Source organism: Lolium rigidum, chromosome 1 (assembly GCF_022539505.1).
Source record: "Lolium rigidum isolate FL_2022 chromosome 1, APGP_CSIRO_Lrig_0.1, whole genome shotgun sequence".
Lineage (NCBI taxonomy): Eukaryota > Viridiplantae > Streptophyta > Magnoliopsida > Poales > Poaceae > Lolium > Lolium rigidum.
In genome coordinates, this window is record NC_061508.1 from 91925228 (window position 1) to 91935774 (window position 10547).

Sequence of the window (10547 nt, forward strand, 5' to 3'; positions counted from 1 at the left end):
AGTCGTCGAATCTGCATGTCAACACGACACGGGAAACTCAGCGGCTCCTCCAGAGCGGGTAAATCGACAAGAAAAAAGACCAAGAAACCCTAAATAATAAGATGCATGTTGATGGCGTGTATTTCACACGTTCGTTGGGCAACCCCAAGAGGAAGGTATGATGAGCACAGCAGCAAGTTTTCCCTCAGAAAGAAACCAAGGTTTATCGAACCAGGAGGAGCCAAGAAGCACGTTGAAGGTTGATGGCGGCGGGATGTAGTGCGGCGCAACACCGGAGATTCCGGCGCCAACGTGGAACCCGCACAACACAACCAAGCTACTTTGCCCCAACGAAACAGCTGAGGTTGTCAATCTCACCGGCTTGCTGTAACAAAGGATTAACCGTATTGTGTGGAAGATGATTGTTTGCAGAGAAAACAGTAGAAACAAGTATTGCAGTAGATTGTATTTCAGTAAAGAGAATTGGACCGGGGTCCACAGCTCACTAGAGGTGTCTCTCCCATAAGACGAACGAGCATGTTGGGTGAACAAATTACAGTTGGGCAATTGACAAATAAAGAGAGCATGACAATGCACATACATATCATGATGAGTATAGTGAGATTTAATTGGGCATTACGACAAAGTACATAGACCGCCATCCAACCGCATCTATGCCTAAAAAGTCCACCTTCGAGGTTATCATCCGAACCCCTCCAGTATTAAGTTGCAAACAACAGACAATTGCATTAAGTATGGTGCGTAATGTAATCAACAACTACATCCTTAGACATAGCATCAATGTTTTATCCCTAGTGGCAACGAGCACAACACAACCTTAGAACTTTCGTCACATCGTCCCGTGTGTCAATGCGGGCATGAACCCACTATCGAGCATAAGTACTCCCTCTTGGAGTTAAAAGCATCTACTTGGCCGGAGCATCTACTAATAACGGAGAGCATGCAAGATCATAAACAACACATAAGCATAACTTTGATAATCAACATAACAAGTATTCTCTATTCATCGGATCCCAACAAACGCAACATATAGAATTACATATAGATGATCTTGATCATGATAGGCAGCTCACAAGATCCGACAATGATAGCACAATGGGGAGAAGACAACCATCTAGCTACCGCTATGGACCCATAGTCCAGGGGTAGACTACTCACTCATCACTCCGGAGGCGACCATGGCGGTGTAGAGTCCTCCGGGAGATGAATCCCCTCTCCGGCAGGGTGCCGGAGGCGATCTCCAGGATCCCCCGAGATGGGATCGGCGGCGACGGCGTCTCGGCAATGTTTTCCGTATCGTGGCTCTCGGTACCGGGGGTTTCGTCACGGAGGCTATTTGTAGGCGGAAGGGCAAGTCGAGAGGCGGCACAGGGGGCCCACACCATAGGCCGGCGCGGCCAAGGGGGGGCCGCGCCGCCCTAGGGTTTGGCTCCCCCGTGGCCCCTCTTCGTCTCTCCTTCGGACTTCTGGAAGCTTCGTGAGAAAATAGGCCTCTGGGCTTTTATTTCGTCCAATTCCGAGAATATTTCTTTACTAGGATTTCGAAACCAAAAACAGCAGTAAAACGAAGAATCGGCACTTCGGCATCTTGTTAATAGGTTAGTTCCGTAAAATGCACGAATATGATATAAAGTGTGCATAAAACATGTAGATAACATCAATAATGTGGCATGGAACACAAGAAATTATCGATACGTTGGAGACGTATCAGCATCCCCAAGCTTAGTTCTGCTCGTCCCGAGCAGGTAAAACGATAACAAAGATAATTTCTAGAGTGACATGCCATCATAATCTTGATCATACTATTTGTAAAGCATATGTAGAGAATGCAGCGATCAAAACAATGTGTATGACATGAGTAAACAAGTGAATCATAAAGCAAAGACTTTTCATGAATAGTACTTCAAGACAAGCATCAATAAGTCTTGCATAAGAGTTAACTCATAAAGCAATAATTTAAAGTAAAGGTATTGAAGCAACACAAAAGAAGATTAAGTTTCAGCGGTTGCTTTCAACTTGTAACATATATATCTCATGGATATTGTCAACATAGAGTAATATAATAAGTGCAATAAGCAAGTATGTAAGAATCAATGCACAGTTCACACAAGTGTTTGCTTCTTGAGGTGGATAGAAATAGGTGAACTGACTCAACATAAAAGTAAAGAGAATGGTCCTCATAGAGGAAAAGCATCGATTGCTATATTTGTGCTAGAGCTTTGATTTTGAAAACATGAAACAATTTTGTCAACGGTAGTAATAAAGCATATGCATCATGTAAATTATATCTTATAAGTTGCAAGCCTCATGCATAGTGTACTAATAGTGCTCGCACCTTGTCCTAATTAGCTTGGACTACCTGGATTATCACCGCAATACATATGCTTTAACCAAGTTTCACAAAGGGGTACCTCTATGCCGCCTCGTACAAAGGTCTAAGGAGAAAGCTCGCATTTGGATTTCTCGCTTTTGATTATTCTCAACTTAGACATCCATACCGGGACAACATAGACAACGGATAATGGACTCCTCTTTTAATGCTTTAAGCATTCAACAACAATTAATTCTTTTCTCATTAGAGATTTGAGGATGTTTGTCCAAAACTGAAACTTCCACCATGGAACATGGCTTTAGTTAGCGGCCCAATGTTCTTCCCTCACAATATGCATGCTCAAACCATTCAACTCAGTGTAGATCGCCCTTACTTCAGACAAGACGAACATGCATAGCAACTCACATGAAATTCAACAATGAGTTGATGGCGCTCCCCGATAAACATGGTTATCGCACAACAAGCAACTTAATAAGAGATAAAGTGCATAATTACATATTCAATACTACAATAGTTTTTAAGCTATTTGTCCCATGAGCTATATATTGCAAAGGTGAATGATGGAATTTTAAAGGTAGCACTCAAGCAATTTACTTTGGAATGGCTGGAAAATACCATGTAGTAGGTAGGTATGGTGGACACAAATGGCATAGTGGTTGGCTCAAGTATTTTGGATGCATGAGAAGTATTCCCTCTCGATACAAGGTTTAGGCTAGCAAGGTTGTTTGAGGCAAACACAAGGATGGACTAGTACAGCAAAACTCACATAAAAGACATATTGAAAGCATTATAATACTCTATACCGTCTTCCTTGTTGTTCAAACTCAAAACTAGAAATTATCTAGACCTTAGAGAAACCAAATATGCAAACCAAATTTTAGCATGCTCTATGTATTTCTTCATTAATGGGTGCAAAGCATATGATGCAAGAGCTTAAACATGAACACAACAATTGCCAAGTATCACATTACCCAAGACATTTATAGCAATTACTACATGTATCATTTTCCAATTCCAACCATATAACAATTTAACGAAGGAGAAACTTCGCCATGAATACTATGAGTAGAAACCAAGGACATATTTGTCCATATGCTACAGCGGAGTGTGTATCTCTCCCATAAAGTGAATGCTAGGATCCATTTTATTCAAACAAAACAAAAACAAAAACAAACCGACGCTCCAAGAAAAAGCACATAAGATGTGGCCGAATAAAAATGTAGTTTCAGGGGAGGAACCCGACAATTTGTTGATGAAGAAGGGGATGCCTTGGGCATCCCCAAGCTTAGACGCTTGAGTCTTCTTGATATATGCAGGGGTGAACCACCGGGTGCATCCCCAAGCTTAGAGCTTTCACTCTCCTTGATCATGTTGCATCATACTCCTCTCTTGATCCTTGAAAACTTCCTCCACACCAAACTCGAAACAACTCATTAGAGGGTTAGTGCACAATATAAATTGACATATTCAGAGGTGACACAATCATTCTTAACACTTCTGGACATTGCATAATGCTACTGGACATTAGTGGATCAAAGAAATTCATCCAACATAGCGAAAGAGGCAATGCGAAATAAAAGGCAGAATCTGTCAAAACAGAACAGTTCGTATTGACGAATTTTAAAATGGCACCAGACTTGCTCAAATGAAAATGCTCAAATTGAATGAAAGTTGCGTACATATCTGAGGATCATGCACGTAAATTGGCATAATTTTCTGAGCTTCCTGCAGGGCAGTGGGCTCAGATTCGTGACAGCAAAGAAATCTGGAACTGCGCAGTAATCCAAATCTAGTACTTACTTTTCTATCAACGGCTTAACTTGGCACAACAAAACTCAAAACTAAGATAAGGAGAGGTTGCTACAGTAGTAAACAACTTCCAAGACACAAAATAAAAACAAAGTACTGTAGGTAAAAACATGGGTTGTCTCCCATAAGCGCTTTTCTTTAACGCCTTTCAGCTAGGCGCAGAAAGTGTGTATCAAGTAACATCGAGAGATGAAGCATCAACATCATAATTTGTTCTAATGATAGAATCATAAAGTACCTTCATTCTCTTTCTAGGGAAGTGTTCCATACCTTTCTTGAGAGGAAATTGATATTTTATATTTCCTTCCCTCATATCAATAATAGCACCAACAGTTCGAAGAAAAGGTCTTCCCAATATAATTGGACAAGATGCATTGCATTCAATATCCAAGACAACAAAATCAACGGGAACAAGGTTATTGTTAACGGTAATGCGAACATTATCAACTTTACCCAAAGGTTTCTTTGTAGAATGATCAGCAAGATTAACATCCAAATAACAATTTTTCAGCGGTGGCAAGTCAAGCATATTATAAATTTTCTTAGGCATAACAGAAATACTTGCACCAAGATCACATAAAGCATTACAATCAAAATCTTTAACCTTCATCTTAATGATGGGCTCCCAACCATCTTCTAGCTTTTTAGGAATAGAGGCTTCGCGCTCTAGTTTCTCTTCTCTAGCTTTTATGAGAGCATTTGTAATATGATGCGTGAAAGCCAAATTTATAGCACTAGCATTAGGACTTTTAGCAAGTTTTTGCAAGAACTTTATAACTTCAGAGATGTGGCAATCATCAAAATTCAAACCATTATAATCTAAAGCAATGGGATCATCATCCCCAATGTTGGAAAAAATTTCAGCAGCTTTATCGCAGTGCAGTTTCAGCAGTTTTAGCGGTTTCGGGCAGCTTTTCGCGCTTTGCATTAGAAGTGGAAACATTGCTAACACCAATTCTTTTATTAGTATGAGTAGGAGGTGCAGCAACATGTGTAGCATTAGCATTACTAGTGGTGGTAATAGTCCAAACTTTAGCTATATTCTTCTCTTTAGCTAGTTTTTCATTTTCTTCTCTATCCCACCTAGCACGCAGTTCAGCCATTAATCTTATATTCTCATTAATTCTAACTTGAATGGCATTTGCTGTAGTAACAATTTTATTTTCAATATCCCTATTAGGCATAACTTTCGATTTCAAAAGATCAACATCAGAGGCAAGACTATCAACTCTAGAAACAAGAATATCAATTTTATTGAGCTTTTCCTCAACAGATTTGTTAAAGGCAGTTTGTGTACTAATAAATTCTTTAAGCATGGCTTCAAGTCCAGGGGGTGAGTTCCTATTATTGTTGTAAGAATTTCCATAAGAATTACCATAGCCGTTGCCATTATTATAAGGATATGGCCTATAGTTATTACTAGAATTGTTCCGGTAAGCATTGTTGTTGAAATTATTATTTTTAATGAAGTTTACATCAACATGTTCTTCTTGTGCAACCAATGAAGCTAACGGAACATTATTAGGATCAACATTAGTCCTATCATTCACAAGCATAGACATAATAACATCAATCTTATCGCTCAAGGAGGAGGATTCTTCGACAGAATTTACCTTCTTACCTTGTGGAGCTCTTTCCGTGTGCCATTCAGAGTAGTTGATCATCATATTATCAAGAAGCTTTGTTGCTTCACCAAGAGTGATGGACATAAAGGTACCTCCAGCAGCTGAATCCAATAAATTCCGCGAAGAAAAATTTAGTCCTGCATAGAAAGTTTGGATGATCATCCAAGTAGTCAGTCCATGGGTTGGGCAATTTTTAACCAGAGATTTCATTCTTTCCCAAGCTTGAGCAACATGTTCAGTATCTAATTGTTTAAAATTCATTATGCTACTCCTCAAAGATATAATTTTAGCAGGGGGATAATATCTACCAATAAAAGCATCCTTGCATTTAGTCCATGAATCAATACTATTCTTAGGCAGAGATAGCAACCAATCTTTAGCTCTTCCTCTTAATGAGAAAGGGAACAATTTTAGTTTAATAATATCACCATCTACATCTTTATATTTTTGCATTTCACATAGTTCAACAAAATTATTAAGATGGGCAGCAGCATCATCAGAACTAACACCAGAAAATTGATCTTTCATGACAAGATTTAGTAAAGCAGGTTTAATTTCAAAGAATTCTGCTGTAGTAGCAGGTGGAGCAATAGGTGTGCATAAGAAATCATTATTATTTGTGGTTGTGAAGTCACACAACTTAGTATTTTCAGCGTTGGCCATTTTAGCAATAGTAAATAAAGCAAACTAGATAAAGTAAATGCAAGTAAACTAATTTTTTTGTGTTTTCGATATAGCAAACAAGATAGCAAATAAAGTAAAACTAGCAACTAATTTTTTTGTATTTTGATTTAGTGCAGCAAACAAAGTAGTAAATAAAATAAAGCAAGACAAAAACAAAGTAAAGAGATTGAGAAGTGGAGACTCCCTTGCAGCGTGTCTTGATCTCCCCGGCAACGGCGCCGTAAAATATGCTTGATGGCGTGTATTTCACACGTTCGTTGGGCAACCCCAAGAGGAAGGTATGATGAGCACAGCAGCAAGTTTTCCCTCGGAAAGAAACCAAGGTTTATCGAACCAGGAGGAGCCAAGAAGCACGTTGAAGGTTGATGGCGGCGGGATGTAGTGCGGCGCAACACCGAGATTCCGGCGCCAACGTGGAACCTGCACAACACAACCAAGCTACTTTGCCCCAACGAAACAGATGAGGTTGTCAATCTCACCGGCTTGCTGTAACAAAGGATTAACCGTATTGTGTGGAAGATGATTGTTTGCAGAGAAAACAAGTAGAAACAAGTATTGCAGTAGATTGTATTTAAGTAAAGAGAATTGGACCGGGGTCCACAGTTCACTAGAGGTGTCTCTCCCATAAGACGAACAGCATGTTGGGTGAACAAATTACAGTTGGGCAATTGACAAATAAAGAGAGCATGACAATGCACATACATATCATGATGAGTATAGTGAGATTTAATTGGGCATTACGACAAAGTACATAGACCGCCATCCAACTGCATCTATGCCTAAAAAGTCCACCTTCGGGTTATCATCCGAACCCCCTCCAGTATTAAGTTGCAAACAACATGACAATTGCATTAAGTATGGTGCGTAATGTAATCAACAACTACATCCTTAGACATAGCATCAATGTTTTATCCCTAGTGGCAACAAGACAACACAACCTTAGAACTTTCCGTCACTCGTCCCGTGTGTCAATGCGGGCATGAACCCACTATCGAGCATAAGTACTCCCTCTTGGAGTTAAAAGCATCTACTTGGCCAGAGCATCTACTAATAACGGAGAGCATGCAAGATCATAAACAACACATAAGCATAACTTTGATAATCAACATAACAAGTATTCTCTATTCATCGGATCCCAACAAACGCAACATATAGAATTACATATAGATGATCTTGATCATGATAGGCAGCTCACAAGATCCGACAATGATAGCACAATGGGGAGAAGACAACCATCTAGCTACTGCTATGGACCCATAGTCCAGGGGTAGACTACTCACTCATCACTCCGGAGGCGACCATGGCGGTGTAGAGTCCTCCGGGAGATGAATCCCCTCTCCGGCAGGGTGCCGGAGGCGATCTCCGGGATCCCCCGAGATGGGATCGGCGGCGACGGCGTCTCGGCAATGTTTTCCGTATCGTGGCTCTCGGTACTGGGGGTTTCGTCACGGAGGCTATTTGTAGGCGGAAGGGCAAGTCAAGAGGCGGCACGGGGGGCCCACACCATAGGCCGGCGCGGCCAAGGGGGGCCGCGCCGCCCTAGGGTTTGGCTCCCCTGTGGCCCCTCTTCGTCTCTCCTTCGGACTTCTGGAAGCTTCGTGAGAAAATAGGCCTCTGGGCTTTTATTTCGTCCAATTCCGAGAATATTTCTTTACTAGGATTTCGAAACCAAAAACAGCAGAAAACAAGAATCGGCACTTCGGCATCTTGTTAATAGGTTAGTTCCAGAAAATGCACGAATATGATATAAAGTGTGCATACAACATGTAGATAACATCAATAATGTGGCATGGAACACAAGAAATTATCGATACGTTGGAGACGTATCACATGTCACCACGAAATGTGGAATTATACGGCTACTCCGACAAAGGCAAACCCTAACTAATGTTCCTCTGAAGGTGTATAACCAAGAAGAGGCGGAAGAAATCGATGAAAAAAGCACGACTTTACTGAGAGAAAACGCATCTGCATCCGCCTTCCGCATATTTTCCATTTGAAAGTGCTACCTCCCTCCCATTAATTCCCCAGAAAACTCACAGCCCGGAAATACAAAGGGAAAATACTGATTCGATCTAATCGAATCAAAGGGAAAAACCAAGAGCTTAGAAACCCTAAGCAGAGCGAAAAACGCGACAGCCGCTTACCACTCGGAGCAGAAAAAACGTCCGCCGACGATGAGTTGCGAGAGGTTCTTGACAACGAACGGAGGAGAAGGGAAAATAGCAGCGCCGCCGACGAGACGACCAGCCGAAGGAACCAGAACCCACGACCAGCCCAGACGACAAAAGAAGAATAAGGGAAAAAACGGAGATAAAGGCACACGCGAAACGGGTCCCCGTAAACCCGTTAAGTGAGAAGCGGACCCGTTACGAGAAGTGGACGGTTCGCAAAATCACCAGAAAGCAACACGTGTCGAGCGCGGAGGCAGTCCACCGGCAAATTCCGCGCCCCACGTTCAACCACGTGTCGCGCGCGGAGAAAGTCTCTTCCCTTCTCAGAAGTCGGCCTTTTTCTAGAGTTTTCGGTAGTTTTCCAGTAAATTCTGAAAATCAAATGGGTAAAGAAAGGGAACGGTTCGGCAGGCCCAAAAAAAGCTCGGAAAGCACCTCCCACCCATGCTTTTTCTACTGTGTGGAAAGGGGACCTGCTTTTGAAAAAGCCTACCGCACAGCTAACCCGTTTGTTTCGTTTGCCCTGCTTTTTTCTGTGGAAAGCAGCTAAAAGCCCAAATAAAGAGGCCCTCCGTAAGTTGGAGTAACAAGAAAATGACCTTTTAGTTGATCTCTCGGGCATAAACCGAATCATTTTTTTAGAGGTTCGTCACTCTTCTCAACGATGCTCAATTACACTTTCCAAAAGCTTCATAGTATGTCCCATATGAGATAAATTTCTCGGTAACTAGTACAACTTTGAATACTCTCGCTGGATCGGTTTAATAGGCGCACATGTAGTTTAAGACAAATTGTGACCATTAGTTTTTGTGACATATATTCCATATTTTATTGACCAAAATAATGGTCAAAGCAATTTCATAAACTACGTGTGGGCATGTTAAACTGATCCGGAGGAAGTATCGTCTTTATTCTTAAAGATGGCTACAAATATTATTTTCCTCCACTCTTAGGGAGCTGAACCATACTATTGCCATGTTTCGAAGGCATTTGCACACTTAAAATGGGAATATATCATAGATGTCAAAGGTCTTCCTTCCTTTCGTTCTTTTAGGGCCTCCATAATCTCAAGCTCTTGGATCCTACGCATAAACCGCATATTGGTGTCATCAAAAGGGTTTATCCAGTTCAAGCATAGTGTTGCCATTCCCACCATTGAATAACCAGTCAAAGTAATCTCCCCATATCTTCTTGATATCCTCATCTTTCATAAGTCAACCAACTTCATTCTTGAGAAATTTTATTTGATTGAGTTCCCCTATCCCTTCGCCCCGCGATTTTTTTCTATCTTGTAGACATTCTTTTTGCCTCCCTTTGTGCCTAGTAGCTGATATAGCTCAGCATCATCCTGGCCCTCTTTGCTTCACTCACATGTCTCTCATTTTCTCCTTGGCCTCTTTATACCTCTCCATATTGCTTGTGCTTCTATCATGATGCCAATTATTGTAGCAGTCCTCCCCGAATTGCCTCTTTATGCTCATATATATCAAGCCCTACTTTGTAGGGCATAAGCACTAATAACATTCTAGAGTAGATTCACAATGACTAGTTTGACAAGGGTGATCCCGTCTCATGTATCTGAACGTTCACTACCCTCTTTCTCGAGTACCCACGAAGATCTACGTATTTTGTATTAACCTTAAAAATAAGAAAGGACCACCAAATGGCTACAACACCACACACATCCAAGACGAGGCCAGCAGCTACAACACACTCCTACAACATGTAGGCAAAGCTCGCCTTACCCAACCTCTAGTAAAAAATGGCAAGGAGGCAGAACACCAAGCCTCAAGACCACGTCACAACCAGACCAAACAGCACACAAGCAACAAAACTCCGAGGCTGCCTAGACCAACATGCTCCTGCTCATGCCCTAGAGGATCGGCAAGCAGATGGCAGGATCCAACCATACTTTTGAAAGCT